Genomic DNA, 13,887 nt, shown 5'->3' with positions numbered 1-13,887 from the left:
CATCTTATGTGCTGCATTTTGGGTCGAAGGCCTTCAGAGCGTTCTAAGCTAACAGGAGTATCTCAAAATCAGTTCTCCAAGGGACGGGGAGCAACTGCAAAGAGAATTGGAGAGATGTGGTCTCCCCTTCTGGTCTTTGGAAGGACTCGAACAGCAGCGTTCTGGCTCAGTTGCAGGCAGACCAGTAAACATACTATAAGTGTATCGAGCTAGACTCAAGATAAATACAAAGTCCTGATGGAAAAGTAGTCCTTTGATCCTAGAAATATTCTTAAGGTGTTAATGATCTGACTGTTTTTTTTTGTTTTGTTTTTTGTATTTTTCGGGGGGTGTTGGCGGGGGCCTGGCCTGAGGTTTGTAACCCTGGTGACTGGAGCTCCATGCTGATTTTGCAGATTCCTCCTTGGCTTCAAAATCAGCTACCTCAGTTTTTACTTTTTCTCAGTTTCAACTGAAGGAAATGAAAACTTCCCTCGATAATTAGTTCCATACATTTACCCAGCGCATGTATTCAGCCAGGGTCAATGGGGGACACCGAAATGTAGAGCGCTGTCAGCGTAGTTGTGGTAATTGATTTACTATTATTTACTTTATTTATCTGAACAAGTAGATGATTTTTAACAGAAGAGGCCCCAGGGTTGAGCCTTGTGGTACTCCACAAGCAATTTTTGGACTTCCCAGGTTTAAAGTTACATATTGTCAGTAAGAGGCGGTGCATATCTACACCATTGCTAACTTTAAGCACAAAGAAATCTATGACACGTACACTCACAACCGAGCGTTATCATCTTTGTAGTATAAGTCTGGGTACAGCCTCTGTAAGATATTGAATCAAAGTCACTGTGCATGTTTCATATGGATGAAATCAGGTGTTGCCGCACCTGTTTTGATGGGAATGGGATAATGACAAGTATTAGACCATGTGTCATTCTTATTGGTTACAAGTCAAAGAAGACGCAGTAATTGAAAGGTTTTATACATTCCGACTCAAGTCTCCTCGTTTGAGTTCAAACTGCAGCTAACATTTTCACCACGCTAACCATCAGTTGTCCGGCTGGCAAACCCAGTATTCGACTCAGCGTTTCTTCTTTATTTTGTTTCTTTTTTCCTTTCCTCTCTGACCTTAACTTTGTTCCACCGTACCCAGAGCGGTGCCATGTTCCGACTGCAGGGTGTTTATTCTTACCAGGGAATGTGAAAAGTGAACGTCAAGTCAACACTTTCTCTAGTTCCGCCGAACCCCACAAACTATTCGCGGTAAGTCGGTCCTGGATGTTAGGTGCTGATGAGAGCGACGCATTCCTCTGAGTTTGCACCAAATTCAATGAACTCCCCGCAATTTTCTTTGTGGGTCAAAGGTCATAAACCCAATTCAATCACAGAATATTCCAGTATATCAAATTCTTCTCGCTGTTTGCAGACGTTAATAGCTCGTCTTTGTTTTTAAATGTCAGAGTAAAATGTAGTCGTCTCTCACGTGTCCTTTGGGAGCAGTAGAATTGAAAGCAATACGTCTACACGCTCATGTATCCATACTTGAGGGGGGGGGATGTTTTAGATGGCTGAAGATTTGTACAGAGGGAAAGAAAGGTCAGATGATGCGGAAAGATTTAAAGAGTCCTCGTGAAAGAGTGCCTAGACGATGAAAGTTGACAGAAAATACAGTTTCGGAGAACAGAGAAAAAGTTATTTTCCACTCTTTCAGAACGTAAATTCTCTGCGAGTGTCCCGCAAATGTACTTTGCGGGAATGATTGCATTTCACTGTATCCCACTGGGTGGGAATGGCGACAGTTAGCGAGGCAGACCTTGACGTGCCGGAAGGATTGGACGCCGCGGTCGCGGTTGCCATTGTGCCTTTCCGAGACATTTCAATCCGTCCGTGAGGCCGCACGATGCCGCAACAGTGTAAGGATGGTGCAACCCAACTCTGAAGAATTTCTTTAGACCAAGCCTTTAGTCAAACCCAAATTTACAAGAACAAGTGGCTTATCTGTGGGACAAGTTGAAGAGCTCCACTGGAAAGGCAGCTGAAGTTTATATACACATTTGCCAAAGAGTCTTACGAAAACTGTTTACCAATCAATCTGTAGCACTGAGGTATTATTAATTATTTTTTTTTTCACAGGGAACTCAAAATTGTACACAAAATGATCTGGAATTGGGCTCCGCCACCTCCTAGCAAACAGGATTAGCAGCATAAAAAAAAAAATATATATATATATATATATATATATATATATGTTTTTTTTTTCCCTGCCATCCCTCCAGAAAACTAATCTTCAATATCATATAAAATATTCAAAGCAATTTCATCATATTCCCGCTCTGAGGCAGCACAGCTAACCGCTGCGCTGTCCAAAAAAATGTTTACACGTATCAGAAAAGGCCAGTTTCAGATGAAGTCAGTTTTGTTTTTCCTTGGAAAAGAACGCACGAAATGAATACACAGTACAATTCGTAACACTGAAGCGGCATTGGGTGTAAATCCATTTGGGATGTGCCGGCACGTGCGAAATTTATCAGTGCGATTGACAGCTGGTGTGCCCGAGCGCCTTGCCGGACGGCACTCCAGCACCTTGCCATCTTTCGCTTCAGGGGGAATGCAGTACATTCAGCGATGTTATCACAAGGAGAAATAGTTAAGTGTCACAAAATTAATTGAAAGGACAACTGCAGTGTCCTTTGATCCGGTTTGTCCCTCCACTTTTTCGGTTCTGGGTCCTGGGAGAAGGCAAGATCTGCGGACCGGGCCGCTTCCTACTGTGATGCAGTCCAAGTGTGCACCACTTAGATTCATAGCTATCCAACCAAGTTTTATGCATAAAACACAGGTGACAGCTTAACATGGATCATGTTGAAATATTTGGTTTTGGGACGTAAAATGGCAGTGAAGAATTCCAGCATTTTGTGCTCATGTATTTATTTGCTCGTTTGTTTTGAAATATGTCCTGTTTGGCTCCTTGGTTATGCAGAACGGAGGCTCTGTAATGATTTACTTATTTATTTATTTATTTAAAATGCTGGAGCAGTTTTTCAGCGCAACACAGCAGTTTGATATACTACCCGTCTGGTTGTATTATGGAGGATATTTATTAGGAAAAAAATGGCAATCAGACAGAACAAGGGGGAAGCAGGTGGAAGACAAAACTGAGGACAGAGAAAATCACAAAAACTAAGAGGAAAAAAACCAACAACCAACAAGCCAAAACATCGCATGACACTACAAGGTTACAAATGTTCAACTCTGTGACTTGATTGACGATCATTTCGGGGTCGAGTGTGCCTTTCGCTCCAAGTCAGCTTGGATCCGAATCTGCATCCTCATGACCTTGAACAGGATATTGTGGGGTACAAAATGGATTGATAGATGTGTCTGACTGTCTCGTAGTCCAAAAGTATAAATAACCAGTTTTCTCCATTTACACACAAATGCTAAAGATGGGATTTTGGATCCCGCTCACCCCCAAATCCCCAAAAACATTTGTACGTACAAAAGGCCAAAACACACACACAAATAATGTGCATTCAAAAAAAGCATTTCCACGTTTATGTCGACAAAGCCTGAGAGTATGAAATATACTACGGGAACCCGGTCGGCTTGCCGGTCCTCCAAAAGGTGGCCGTGCAGTTGTGTGACAGCTGTGGCGGTCTCGAGTCCGCATCTGAGGAGCCGCCGCCCGGAACGAGGTCAGCGCCGTCGAGGTCGCCCTGGCTGCCAAATCGCTCACATGTCACGCCCGCAAATAGCGGCCCAATAAACTCGATTAACACTGAAAGAGACAGAATCTGTGCCCTTCTAGTGGTCCCCAGCACCTCCTGGGACAGGCCCCTCGGAGGTGGGGGACATGAGACGGCACCGCCGGCAACCTCGAACCCCTATCAATCTATAGCCACATAACTTCACTCCGCACTCACGCACACAAGAAGCTTAGTGCCTATTTATACATCACATCCTGGCAACGCACATGGGAAAACAACCCCCCCCCCCCCCACGCTATCAGTGTATCCAGTGTTGTCTGGCCCTCACTGCTGCGCCCCCGTCTGATGTTGGGGAGGGCAGGAACGTAAGATAGCTGCTTAGGATAGCTGAAAGATGGCTGCTTTAGATAGCTAGAGAGCCCAAAACAACTTTGATGATGCATTTGGCGGCAAGGAGCAGTTGCTCGTTCATATTCCCGACATTCCGCTGCGTGGAATTCTGCCCGTTAGTGGCGCGTTGTCAAATCATTATCTGTACGAGGTATAGACAATGGAGGAGAATGACGGATGTTTCCACTCTGCCTTGAATTGGTGAAAAATGAACTTGAAAGATTATCGTTTGTTCTGTGATTCCGACTGCACAACTCAATAAAAAGTACTAGGAAGTAAGTACGTAAATGTGTCCATGTGCGCATTGGAAGGCTTCCGTGCAGCAACCGCTGAAGGACTGCCGCCGGCCTTGTCGACAAGGCCGAGCTGGCCAGCTCAGCCTTCCCGGCCTCGTCGGCTCAACGCGGCGCCGGGCCGCGGTGGCTCATCTCGGAAGTGGATCGGACGGGGAGGCGGTTTGGCCATGGCGTCGTCGTCACTCACGGGCGGCGTTGTTTTTCATCACTGCCGCGCCACAAGGAGGTGGATCGGGCAGGGAGGTGGTTTGGCCGTGATCCACATATCATCTGAATATGGCTCGAAACAAAAGGGTAATATTGCCCCGGTAACTTCACTTGTGAGATGTTCTCTTCTTTGAAAATAGCTTCCGTGCCTGAAGGGGCATGTTCGTCTCCCATAGTGGGCTCTGCAGCATGTTTTCAGTGGCAAATGTTCGGGGTGACATCACGGACAGAAGATGCAGCCAATATGGCGACCACTTGAATGTGGAATGAGACTTCCGCAACTTTGCGCATGGATGACGTGCTCTCCGCTCATATTTATTCTTTGTATGGACATTGAAATGAATAATGTTATATGTATTTTTCATTTTAACATCTTTTTTAGAATGTTTATAAGGATGACACTTGACCTCTAAGCCTTGCTGTCAAAAAAGTGAACAGTCCGCTGTGTTCCTTCCTTTGTGGAAGGAGGCGCTAGTGAGCACTCGCTATCTCCCCCGTAAATCCGCTCCCCTATCTTACAGTTTCACATGCTGTTTTTCACTGTGCTTAACTACACACCCTTGTTTGTGTTCGCCACGGATAGAGCTTGACCAGAAAAGGCCGCCGCATCCCGCAACGCGATGCCGTTATTCAATTATTCTATGTTACATTTGGTGAAAAGGCCAAGACGTTAGTTATTTTCTAGCGAACACATCATGTGGTCTCTTCACGTGTTTTCACTTATTTTCTATATAACAAGTCAACAGATTAATTGCATTTGCCAGGTTTAGTCTCTAATCAAGTTGCGAAAAGATGCCTGAAGAATGGAGGAAAAGTGTTCTAGTTCCCATTTTTAAGAACAAAGGGGATGTTCAGAGCTGTGGGAACTATAGAGGAATAAAGTTGATGAGCCACACAATGAAGTTATGGGAAAGAGTAGTGGAGGCTAGACTCAGGACAGAAGTAAGTATCTGCGAGCAACAGTATGGTTTCATGCCTAGAAAGAGTACCACAGATGCTTTATTTGCCTTGAGGATGCTCGTGGAAAAGTACAAAGAAGGTCAGAAGGAGCTACATTGTGTCTTTGTGGATCTAGAGAAGGCCTATGACAGAGTACCAAGAGAGGAACTGTGGTAGTGCATGCGTAAGTCTGGTGTGGCAGAGAAGTATGTTAAAATAGTACAGGACATGTACGATGGTAGCAGAACAATGGTGAGGTGTGCCTTAGGTGTGACAGAGGAATTTAAGGTGGAGGTGGGACTGCATCAGGGATCAGCTCTGAGCCCCTTCCTGTTTGCAGTGGTAATGGATAGGCTGACAGATGAGGTTAGACTGGAATCCCCTTGGACCATGATGTTCGCAGATGATATTGTCATATGCAGTGAAAGCAGGGAGCATGCAGAGGAACAATTGGAAAGATGGAGACATGCACTGGAAAGGAGAGGAATGAAGGTGAGCCGAAGTAAAACAGAATACATGTGTGTGAATGAGAGGTGCGGAGGAGGAAGAGTAAAGCTCCAGGGAGAAGAGATAGCGAGGGTGGACGACTTCAAATACTTGGGGTCAACAATACAGAGCAATGGAGAGTGTGGTCAGGAAGTGAAGAAACGGGTCCAAGCAGGTTGGAACAGCTGGCGAAAGGTGTCTGGTGTGTTATGTGACAGAAGAGTCTCTGCTAGGATGAAGGGCAAAGTTTACAAAACAGTGGTGAGGCCGGCCATGATGTACGGATTAGAGACGGTGGCACTGAAGAAACAACAGGAAGCTGAACTGGAGGTGGCAGAAATGAAGATGTTGAGGTTCTCGCTCGGAGTGACCAGGTTGGATAGGATTAGAAATGAGCTCATTCGAGGGACGGCCAAAGCTGGATGTTTTGGAGACAAGATTCGAGAGAGCAGACTTCGATGGTTTGGACATGTTCAGAGGCGAGAGAGTGAGTATATTGGTGGTAGGGTGCTGAGGATGGCGCTCCCAGGCAAAAGAGCGAGAGGAAGACCAAAGAGAAGGTTTATGGATGTGGTGAGGGAAGACATGAGGGCAGTTGGGGTTAGAGAGGAAGATGCAGGAGATAGGCTAAGATGGCAAAAGATGACACGCTGTGGCGACCCCTAACGGGACAAGCCGAAAGGAAAAGAAGAAGAGTCTCTAATCGAGTTGGTGCCACTTTTTTTTTTTTTTTTTTTTAAAAAGAATAATTTAAGAAGAGGAAATGATCAAGGAAGAATAAACAAAAATGACTCAAATGGCAAACTCATTCCGACAAAGAAAAGAATGAGTGTTTTAAAGCATCGCCTCAACAAGTTGGCACTGCCAATTTTAGCCCCTCGCTTCAAGGAGGGAGCCCCCACCCCCTTACCAACATGGGATCATGTTACAACAAGACATCTGTCAAGTTCTCTCTCCTGCACGCTTATTAACGCAGCCATATTTTGCTTAACAATTGTTTGGAGCACTGTACGCCATCAACATCCGTTCCGTGAAATATTGGGGACAGATCTGAGTCTGTATGATGCAAAACGTTTCTGCACCGCTGCAAACTAGAACTAATAGGAATATTGTGTGAAATGAACACCTCTCAGAGAGTGTCAATTAAAACGGAACAAAATGATCTTTATATCAACAAAACATTTAATAGAGCTGTTGTATTGAATATTATTACGAGAGATGAGGGGACTCGAGTTAAATGACTCGACTTGAGTTGCCAGCTTCATAACTTGCAACATGAATGTCAAATACTTTAGCAAGACTTCCATCCCTCCATCCATTTTCTTCGCTGCTGATCCTCACGAGGGTCGCGGGGAGTGCTGGAGCCTTTCCCAGCTGTCAACGGGCAGGAGGCGGGGTACACCCTGAACTGGTTGCCAGCCAATCGCAGGGCACATGGAGACAGACAACAGTCGTACTCACCATCACACCTAGAGGCAATTTAGAGTGTCCAATTAATGTTGCATGTTTTTGGGATGTGGGAAGAAACCGGAGTGCCCGGAGAAAACCCACGCAGGCACAGGGAGAACAGGCGAGGTCTGGGATTGAACCCACGTCCTCAGAACTGTGAGGCCAACGCTTTAGCACTGTGCTGTTTAGCAAAACTTAAAAGTAAGAAACATTTTGGGGGTGGTCACTGGCGCCAAACTGGCAACCCAGGCTGCCTTGTAGCGCATCGCCACCTGCATGAGCGATGATAAAAGGCGATCCAAAGATAAATTTGAGGATTACGACGCCGATGACGTCTGCAAAAAGATGATAGTGGCCCGTGTGGCTTGCGACTTGCGCGTTGAAGAAACAAGAACAATGATGTCGAACTTTATCTGCCAAAGACGGCTGAGATAATTGAAGAGTTTAGCTCACTGGTCAAACAGTAATGTCCGTAGACTCGTTTGGGATGGTTAAAAATAAAAATGTTGTGGTCGTGAACGGCTTTATATTATAGATATTTTGTTTCTTGAATGAAATTTGGAAAAACTTTGGTGTAGGATTTGAGTCCCAACCTCAATCCAATTGTGGCCCATCCTCAAGACGGCGATTCCCATTGAACATACCAAGCCCGAGACTAAGGTTTTCCACCACTTTATTACCTTTCTAATAGTGTTAACCAACAGTGAGCATCATTTTTGTAAAGGCGCGATTTTATTGATCCCACAAGATTGAAAAGGAAGCCCGAGCCTGAGTTTCTTCTTCTACTACGTCATCGGTCAAACACTAAGTGATATACACCCGGGCCCCGCTTTGTCAGACTTGACACATTTGAGTGCTGTTGATCACTTGCAGATCCTTGCCCAGCACGTTACCTTCCTTTCTTATCCTGATTCCTGCGTTATCTCTCGTTTTGTGAACAAGATCGGCCTCCGGCATGGCACCAGGAAGTTGCAGCCTGCAGGCGTGTTCAGACCACAGGGAGAACGCTTATCTTATGCGCGCCCGCGCGCGCACAGCCACCTCTTGGAGAAAAAAAAAAAAAAAAACTAAACAAAGGCATGGTGATCGTCTTTGATTTTGACAGGTTTCAAATTAATTTGTTGCTCTCCTCTCACTTGGCGTCCTCATTTCATGTAATGGATCGACTTTAATCCCTCTAATCTGCATATCCAATTTCGCAGGGACACTTTTGGGAAATCCAACATGTGCGAACCAAGCAGTCGTCACTTTTTTTTTTTTTTTAAACGTGTTGACTCACTTTGCAGCGCAGCCAAGTGTGGAGTTCTTTCCAGGGGAGACCGAGAGGCTTCAGGTCGAAAAAAATAAAAAAATAAAACATATATACAACCTTTTGCCATGTGTGTGATTACCGACTGGCAGGTCGGACTCCGCCGGAACCCCCCGACCTCGTCTATTTGTGGCGTTTTCATGTGTTTTACCATTTTGATTACATGCTGTCAGCTGTGGAGAAGTGCAGATAGGGAGAGTGTGAGTGAATGGCGCAGAAAGTGGCACATGTTCCACAGGGGGGAGGGGAAGATGGGGGTGTGAGTGAAGGACAACACATGCTGTCCTTAGAGAGATTTTACAGAGAAGTGCATGTGAAATAAAGCTGCCAAAGCCCAAGCGCACAACCACAGGAGATATATTCAGGGTGAGAGCAGTTATAGGACAAGAGGAGGAATATCCTCGATCTTTGACCCTCTATTGCCCTCTAACAACCCCACCCCCCACCCCAAATCTGCCCCCCTGTAAACACCCACACTGTAAGTCTGACAAGTCCTATTTATAAGCTGTGGATGGATGAGCAAATCAGGTGGAAAGAGTCGCCATTGGAAGGGTAAGCACACGTGTTAATGTGTGTTTATGTCTGTCTTCGCGGGCACCGCTGCGATTCGTCGGCCTCGCAAAGAGAGTCGGGTTATTATTGAAGATCGGGCCAAATAATGCCGGTCCGCAACAATGGTCGCTGCACGTAGCGAAGCAACACGCGGAACTGGAATAACAGCGACGGGTTCCGTCCAGTCGAATCTTATTCAGTGCACCTTGGAAATTTATCGGAAATCAACAAAATAAACACCAAGAATATCAATGAACGAAAAACCAAACAAAGACAAAACAAATACCAAAGTAAAAAGAAAACCAACTACCAGTCATAATATCCATCCATCCATCCATTTTCGTCACCGCTTATCCTCACGGGGGTCACGGTAGTGCTGGAGCCTATCCCAGCTGTCAACGGGCAGGAGGCGGGGTACACCCTGAACTGGTTGCCAGCCAATCGCAAAGCACATGGAGACAGCACTCACAATCATACCTAGGGGCAATTTAGAGTGTCCAATTCATGTTGCGTGTTTTTGGGATGTGGGAGGAAACCCACTCAGGCACGGGGGGAACATGCAAACTCTACACAGTCGGGCCGGGATTGAACCCGGGTCCTCAGAACTATGAGGCCAACGCTTTACCGGCTGCTTCATCGTGCCGCCCCAGTCATAATAAGTATATGTTATTGAAAAAAAAACACATCAGGAGAACAAATGTTGTCATTCTCCATTTACAGATTTATGAAACACACAGACAAAAAGAAAAATGTCTATTTTTGAAATAAAAGTGAAAACTGTCTTTTGCAGTGTCTGATCAAGTACCTAAAAATGACACAGGAAGACGTGGTTTGTGTATTTAGAACTATTTATCAATTTCCTGAGGCGCTTATCCTCACGAGGGTCACGGGAATGCTGGAGCCAATCCCAGCTGTCACCGCGCAGGAAGCGGGGTACAACCTGAACTGGTCGCCAGCTAATTGGAGGGCACAAAGAGGCAGACATATTTATGGGATGTAGGAGGAAACAGGAGTGCCTGGAGAAAAAAAACATGCAGGCACGGGGAAAACATGCATTAATTGAACGCTTTAAATTGCCGCTAGGTGTGATTGTGATTGTGACTGCGACTTTTGTTTGTCTACGTGCCCTGCGATTGGCTGGCGACCGGTTCGGGGTGCACCCCGCCTCCTGCCCGATGACAGCTGGGGTTGGCTCCGGCACTCCCGCGACCTTCAATGAGATGGTTCATGGTTGTTTGCGCCAAAGTCAACTGGGTCGGGCTTCAGATCACTGGTGACTCAAATGAAGAAAAGGGAGTAGAGAAAATGGATGGATAGATGAAAATGAACAGAACAGTCCTTTTTTTTTTACTTACAAAGAATCAGCAAAACAAAGCAAGCTGCTAATTTGCGGGTTGAACACACACACTTTGAACACACTCTCACTTGGTAATTATTTCAAATCCGACCTGTTTACGTTGGCTGCGCAGTTGCAATGCCAAAGCATATTACCATATGCTTTATAATAAAGAAGATGAGTATCAAAACTATCAAAGGAACAATCCACAGTACGCAGCAGAGTCCGAAAAGTCAACACAAAAAACAGAAAGGGAAATGTGCATTGAAATGCATCCTGGTCCGCTGACGCTCGCAGAAATGAGATTTATAGCAGCGAAGGTGGAAGACTAAAGCCTCCACCAGTCTTGCCCAGCGTCTTTCTGCCCAGGCACACAGTTTTTTTCTGTCTTTATTCTTGTAAGCAACGAACAAGCGAGGCCTTCACCAGTGATCCAGTGTCTCGTTTTGGACTAGAAAAAGACCCAAAACAAAGCAGAAAGAGCACGAAGGTCGCTGTGGTTTTAAACCATCAAACCTCACGCCGTACGAAGCGGCCCGAATGCGCAAGCGAGGCCGACGGGTCATGACGAGGCTTGTTTCAGTCCTGGCTCGGTTTTGACACTGCAAAAACACAGATCCATCACAGGGCCCATTTACTAACGCCGGCATTCCTACACTTTGTAATTTCCTGGCTCACGCTTGCACAATATCTTCCTGTAACCGCTTTAAAATGCTACAATATTGTAAACATTTGGAATATCTTGTTTTTTTAAGTATAATGGGGAAAAAAATTATAGGATTTACTGCAGGAACTTATTTCCCAAGATTTCAAATAGCAAACACTTAATTATGTTCACACATACAATGTACATAACGCATATGATCTACTTTGTATTGTTATACTAAATATCAAATAACGTTTGCAAAATTGGACGTTAACTCGCTCCAACTGATTATGCGCATCGTTGGAAATAGTTTAGAGTTCAAAAGAGTTTTTCCCCTTTGGCTGATGGTTTTCACCAGCGAACATTTGGGAGGGCATCGCAAGCGCAAAAAAAGAACATTGAAGTGATGGAATTGGAAGTGTTAGTGGAAGACATAAATAATATTCCCGAGTTAACCAGTAACTACATTCAAGCCGTGTTTTGTTTAATTGAACTTGTCCCGAGTGGATGAAAATTGGATGTAAAGGCACTGGACGTGCCCATCGTGTGTACCGTTGTACTTGAACCTTGAATCATTATTGTTGTGCAACAACTGGAAAGGCACCAAGTGTCACAGTGGGCTGAAATGAGACATGTTGCATGAATCAGGAGACTTTTTTTTTGGCGTTGTAAGAACATATATATATAAGGACTTATATCTATATAAGGCGGCACGGTGGAACAGCTGGAACAGTGTTGGCCTCACAATTCTGAGGTCCCGGGTTCAATCCCGGACCTGCCTGTGTGGAGTTTGCATGTCCTCCCCATGCCTGCGTGGGTTTCCTCCGGGCACTCCGGTTTCCTCCCACATCCCAAAAACATGCAATGTGAATTGGACACTCTAAATTGCCCCTAGGTGTGATTGTGAGTGCGGCTGTTTGTCTCTACGTGCCCTGCGATTGGCTGGCAACCAGTTCAGGCTGTACCCCGTTGACAGCTGGGATAGGCTCCAGCACTCCCCGCGACCCTCGTGAGGATAAGCGGCAAAAGAAAATGGATGGATGGATATGTATAAGGATATAGCAGGACTCCCATTTTGTGACCAACTTCAAATCAGCCCTCAGGTTATTCGGATGGCACCAAAAGTGCTCTGCTGATATGACGCAATCATTTTTAACTCTCGACCAGGGTCACAGACTGGTCACGCTGAAGTTGGTCCCTTAAATTAAAGTTGCGCTCCTCCAAGGCTTCTGACAGTAGGAAGTAGCGATACTCGTTCCACCCCTCACCGTGTATAACTTGATGGACTGGACCACGTCCGCAGACTAGCAGGAAGGACCGAGATACAGTCAAGTGCAAAGGAGTCGTTTTCATTGTCGACTGCAAATAAGGAGCATTACTTTCCGCGATAGAACAGCCTTTGTAAAGATTTAGAAATTAATATTCGAACATATCTTGATTGCCACCTGATGATGTTCGAATCATACGCCATGCTTTGAACGCTCGCTTGACGTAACCGAAGGAGTACACGCAGTCAGCGTCTTGTCTTCTCGGTCTTCTTACCAACTCCTTGTTGACCTTTGAGAAAAAGTCATGAGGATTGCAAAAAAGCCACAAAAACAATAAAAAGTAAAAATTAATCTGATGCCGATGGCTCTTTCAAGGCAGGGGCGTAGCTAGTCATTTGGAGGCCCAGAGCAAACACAGTCGAGGGGCCCTCCACATCCACATGGAACGAAAAACATTTCCTCTAGTACATTTTGACGCTATGTGATTACTTTGTCCTACTTTCGGAATCTGTTATCCAACGCCCGAAGTTACGAGTTGCATAGTGACTATTTATCACAAACGCTTTTGAACATTGTTGTCGTGAACTACAAAATGTGAATTTATGAAACTTGAGCCGTGTCTCCGATCTGGATGAAGTGCTAAAAATCCTCTGCGCTGCGTCGTGGGCTCTGAGGATGGATCCTCCGTTGCGTGAAAAGAGAAGCCGTCGAAGAGGCCGGTTATGCTAAATGAATCGATTTTGTGCTTTGAAGCACGCAAATTGAAATTCAAGTGGTCATTTTTGCTTCTTACTGAAAAAAATGAGATGTTTGTGGACAGCAGACCCTTTGTGTTAAAGCCATGGTTGAACTCTGAACTTCCTCAAGACTTTAGATTGGAGTAGATTACAGTCGATACAGTTGATTAGTCCCCCTCCTCCCCGCCCCCCACCCCTCCACCCCACTAAAATTCCTTATAAAAATGTAAGAGTGATTTTTGAATTGTGCCATTGTGATTTTTCCGGTGGTGTTTTAACAGCGGCCACTCAACGGTGAAAGACATCTTTGTTTTGGTGCTTACATGCCGTAGCCAGACGTCTGTGTGTTTTCCTAAAAATGTAAAAACCGTCGAAATCCCAGGTTCCTCAAGGAGTGTCCCTGAAAGGCTCTTTCTTTCTCCGGTCCCGCCAGCCACGCGGTCTCCAACCTTTTCCAATGGGGTCTTTCTCTTGTTTCCTGGATAAACACACAAGCTGCCCCTCATATAAAGGCCCAATTCTTCTCCAATGTGTTTAAATATGGATACAAAGAGAAACTTGTATGATAATT

Source organism: Syngnathoides biaculeatus, chromosome 8 (assembly GCF_019802595.1).
Source record: "Syngnathoides biaculeatus isolate LvHL_M chromosome 8, ASM1980259v1, whole genome shotgun sequence".
Classification (NCBI taxonomy): Eukaryota; Metazoa; Chordata; class Actinopteri; order Syngnathiformes; family Syngnathidae; genus Syngnathoides; species Syngnathoides biaculeatus.
Note: the sequence above shows the minus strand (reverse complement) of the source record.